We start from the raw sequence: 5,238 nt of genomic DNA on the forward strand, positions 1-5,238 counted from the left end.
TGGAGTCTCTCTCCATTGCCCAGGCTGGGAGTGCAGTGATGTGATCTCGGTTCACTGCAACCTCCACCTCCTGGGTTTGAGGGATTCTGCTGCCTCAGCCTCCTGAGTGGCTGGGATCATAGGCACGCAACGCTGAGCCAGCTGATTTTTGTATTTTCAGTAGAGATGGGTTTCACCATATTACCCAGGCTGGTCTTCAGCTCCTGACCTCAGGTGACACACCCTCCTTGGCCTCCCAAAGTGCTGGGATTACAGGTGTGAGCCACCACACTCGGCCTCTATTCTGTTTCCATTTTATCAATTTCTGCTCATTATTTTCTTCTTTCTGCTTGTTTTGGTTTTATTTAGCTCATCTAGGTTCTTGAGGCGGAACTTAGATTATTAAGATTCTCACACTTTTCTAATGGATGCATTTTAGTATTGTCACTTGCCCTCTGGGCACTGCTGTTAGCTGTGTACCACAAATTTTTGGTATGTTGTATTTTTATTTTTATTTAGTTCAATTGTTTTTTAAATTTCTCTTGTGACTTCCTCTCTAATAGATTATCTGGAAGTATATGGTTTAATTTTCAAGTGTTTGGAGATTTTTCTGTTATTGTGTTATTGATTTCTAGTTTGACTCTATTATACTCGAGAACAAGCTATGATTCAATTCTCTTAAATGTGTTAAGATTGCCTTAAATAGTCTACAATAGGGTCTCTTTTAGTATTTATTCCATGGGCATCTGAAAGGATCTGCTGTTGGTGCAGTGTCAATTAGGGAATTTTAGCTGATGGTGGTGTTAAGTTCTTCTATGCCCTGCTCATTTTTCTAGTTGTTCTATTAATTTTTAAAGAATTTTTTATAGAATCAATCATTCCACCTGTGAACAAATAGTTTTATTTCTTCTTTCCCAATCTGTATACTTCCTATTTCCTTTTCCTGTCTTAATGCATTGTATAGGACTTCCGGTAAGATATTTGATAGGAATAGAAAGAGGGGACGTCCATGCCTTCTTCCTAACCTTAGAGGTAAGGTGTCGAGTGTCTCACCCTTAACTATGATGTTAACTATAGGGTTTTGTTTTTGTTTGCTTGTTTGTTTTTAGAGAAAGGGTCTTGCTTTGTCACCCAAGCTGAAGTACAGTGGTATGATCAGAGCTGACTGCAGCCTTGAACTCCTGAGCTCAAGTGATCCTCCTGCCTCTACCTCTAGAGTAGCTGGGACTACAGGTGTGCACCACCATGATTTGATAAATTTGTTTAAATTTTTTTCGTAGACATGAGGTCTGGTCATGTTGCTGAGGCTGGTCTTGAACTCTTGTCCTCAAGGGATCCTCCTGCCTAGGCCTCCTAAAGTGCTGGGATTATAGGCATAAGCCACTGAGCCTGGCCTTTGTTTTGGTTTTAGTTTTTTAAGAGACAACGTCTTGCTCTGTCACCCAGGCTGGAGTGCAAAGACATGATCACAGCTCATTGCAGCCCTAACCCACTGGGCTCAAGCAATCTTCCCACCTCAGCCTCCCAAGTAGCTGGGACTATGGGTGTGTGTCATCCTGCCTAGCTAATTTTTTTTGTTTGTTTGTTTTTTGTAGAGATGGGTTCTCACTGCGTTACCAGTCTTGTCCTGAACTCCTAGGCTCAAGCAATTCTCCTGCCTTGGCCTCCCAAAGTGGTGGGATTATAGGCATGAGCTACTGCATCTGGCCTTATTCTATCAATTGTTAATAGAAGGATCTCTAACTATAATTATGGATTTCCTTATTTCCCCTCGCAGTTCTACGAGTTTTTGTTTCACAAATTTGCAACTCTTGTTTCTTGCTGCATGCACATTTAGGATTACTCTGTGTTCTTGGTGCATAGACTTTTATGATTATATAATGTTCCTCTCTGTCACTCACTTTTTTCTACTGAAGTCTATTTTATCTGATATTGTTATAGCCACTCTTACTTTTTTTCATATATTATTTGCATTATATATGTTTCACCATTTTAAAATTTCAACCTGCCTATATAATTGTCTCCATCTTTATATTTGAAGTGAATTTCTTCCAGATAGGATATAGTTGGGTTTTTTTATAAAATTCATTCACCAATATTTCTCTTTTCTTTTCTTTTTTTTTTTTAATTTTACGTTCTGGGGTGCATGTGCAAATCGTGCAGGTTTGTTACATAGGTATACACATGCCATGGTGGTTTGCTGCATCCATCCCCCTGTCATCTACATTAGGTATTTCTCCTCATGTTATCCCTTCTGAATCTCCCCACCCCCTTATATCCCTCCCCTAACTCCCTCACCCCACTACAGGCCCCAGTGTGTGATATTCCCCTCCCTGTATCCATGTGTTCTCATTGTTCAACACCCACTTATGAGTGAGAACATCTGGTAATCGGTTTTCTGTTCTTGTGTCAGTTTGCTGACAATGATGGTTTCCAGCTTCATTCATGTCCCTGCAAAGGGGATGAACTCATCCTTTTTATGGCTGCATAGTATTCCATGGAGTATATATGCCACATTTTCTTTATCCAGTCTATCATTGATGGGCATTTGGGTTGGTTCCAAGTCTTTGCTATTGTAAACAGTGCCAAAATAAACATACATCTGCATGTGTCTTTAGAATAGAATGATTTAGAATCCTTTGGGTATATACCCAGTAATGGGATTGCTGGGTCAAATGGTATTTCTATTTCTAGGTCCTTGAGGAACCGCCACACTGTCTTCCACAATGGTCGCACTAATTTACACTCCCACCAACAGTGTAAAAGCTTTCCTGTTTCTCCACATCCTTTCCGGCATCTGTTGTCTCCTGATCACCATTCTAACTGGTGTGAGATGGTATCTCAATATGGTTTTGATTTGCATTTCTCTAATTACCAGTGATGATGAGCTTTTTAAAATATGTTTGTTGGCTGCATAAATGTCTTCTTTTGAAAAGTGTCTGCTCATATCCTTTGCCCTCTTTTTGATGGGGTTGTTTGTTTTTTTCTTGTAAATTTGTTTAAGTTCTTTGTAGATTCTGGTTATTAGTGCCTTGTCAGATGGGTAGATTGCAAAAAATTTTTCCCATTCTGTTGGTTGCCGGTTCAATCTAATGACAGTTTCTTTTGCTGTGCAGAAGCTCTTAAGTTTAATCGGGTCCCATTTGTCTATTTTGGCTTTTGTTGCCATTGCTTTTGGTGTTTGGGTCATGAACTCCTTGCCTATGTCTATGTTCTGAATGGTTTTGTCTAGAGTTTCTTCTAGGGTTTTTATGGTGTTAGGTCTTCTGTTTAGATCTTTAATCCATCTGGAGTTAAGTTTGTATAAGGTGTAAGGAAGGGATCCCGTTTCAGCTTTCTGCATATGGCTAGCCAGTTTTTCCAACACCATTTATTAAATAGGGAATGCTTTCCCCATTGCTTACTTTTGTCAGATTTGTCAAAGATCAGATGGTTGTAGATATGTGGCATTATTTCTGAGGCCTCTGTTGTTCCATTTGTCTGTATCTCTGTTTTGGTGCAGTACCATGCTGTTTTGATTACTGTAGCCTTGTTGTATAGTTTGAAGTCAGGTAGTGTGATGCCTCCAGCTTTGGTTCTTTTGTTTTTTATTTTTGCTTAGGATTGTCCTGGCTCTGTGGGCTCTTTTTCAGTTCCATATGAAGTTTATGGTGTTTTTTTGCAATTCTGTGAAGAAAGTCAATGGTAGCTTGATGGGGATAGCACTGAATCTATAAATTACTTTGGGCAGTATGTTTTCATGCTATTGATTCTTCCTAACCATGAGCATGGAATGTTTTTCCATCTGGTTGTGTCCTCTCATTTCCTTGAGCAGTGGTTTGTAGTTCTCCTTGAAGAGGTCCTTCCCATCCCTTGTTAGTTGTATTCCTAGGTATTTTATTCTCTTTGTAGCAATTGTGAATGGGAGTTCACTCATGATTTGGCTCTCTGTTTGACTGTTATTGGTGTATAGGCATGCTTGCGATTTCTGCACATTGATTTTGTATCCTGAGACTTTGCTGAAGATGCTTATCAGCTTAAGGAGATTTTGGGCTGAGATGATGGGGTCTTGTAAATATACAATCATGTCCTCTGCAAATGGAGACAACCTGACTCCTTCTTTTCCTAACTGAATACACTTTATTTCTTTTTCTTGTCTGATGGCCCTGGCCAGAACTTCCAATACCATGCAGAAATCACAGTGCTCATGACAAACAGTGAAATCCAGCTCACAGTTGGGGGCTTCCAGCTGTGGGCTGCTGCACCGTCACATCTCCTCTGAGGGAGGAGTTGCTGCCTGCAAATGTCTCACGGTGGAAGGCAGCAGCATAAGAGAGAGAGCAAGCACAGAACAGTTAGCACTTCACCCAGAACTCACACAATATCATAACTGCACTCATTCCTGCAGTCACAACAAACCAGTGGGCTGGGGAGCTCAGCACTGTCCGCAGGAAGGTACAGCAAAGGCAGGAGACAGAGGGAGAAGAAACAGTGGACAGAAAACCGAAGGAACACAGGGGACTGTCCCATGCAGTGCAAGAAATGTTCCATGTCTCTAACAGGCCTATCGGTGGCACCACCAAGTCTGTGTGAAGACCTCCAATGCCCCCAACCTTTCCACATGCTACTAAGGGGGCTGAGTCACGCCCCACCTCATGGCATTGGGAACCCTTCTCAATGACTGGCAGACAATAGATTTGTGGTAAATGAATCAACTTGGCCAAATTGCCTTACAGCGTAGTTGTAATGGTTCACACAGAATGTTAATGTGTAGACGTCTTAAACATTAACAGTCTCATCAGTGGGTAAAGAAACCTCACTTAATTTTACAACGTTAGAATGGCGTTTCTTACGTATATATTGAAATTTGGTGGCTGGTGGGGAGATTCCCTATATTTTCTGAACATCTTTCTGTTAAAGTTTTTCACCTTTCTTTTACTTCCAGACTGCTTCTTTAACATAAAGAAGCATGCACTGGCTGGTCGCCGTGGAATCCCAGCACTTTGGGAGGCCAAGGCAGGTGGATCACCTGAGCTCAGGACTTCAAGGTCAGCCTGACCAACATGGTGAAACCGTGTCTCTACAAAAAGTACAAAAATTACCTGGGTGTGGTGGTGGGAGCCTGTAATGCCAGCTACTTGGGAGGCTGAGGAAGGAGAATCGCTTGAACCCGGGAGGCAGAGGTTGCAGTGAGCTGAGATCACGCCATTGCACTCCAGCCGGGTAAACAAGAGCAAAACTCCACCTCAAAAAAAAGAAAATTAGGGAATGTATTCTTTT

The sequence above is a fragment of the Cebus imitator genome, unplaced genomic scaffold (genome assembly GCF_001604975.1).
Source record: "Cebus imitator isolate Cc_AM_T3 unplaced genomic scaffold, Cebus_imitator-1.0 Scaffold863, whole genome shotgun sequence".
In the NCBI taxonomy this organism is placed as follows: Eukaryota; Metazoa; Chordata; class Mammalia; order Primates; family Cebidae; genus Cebus; species Cebus imitator.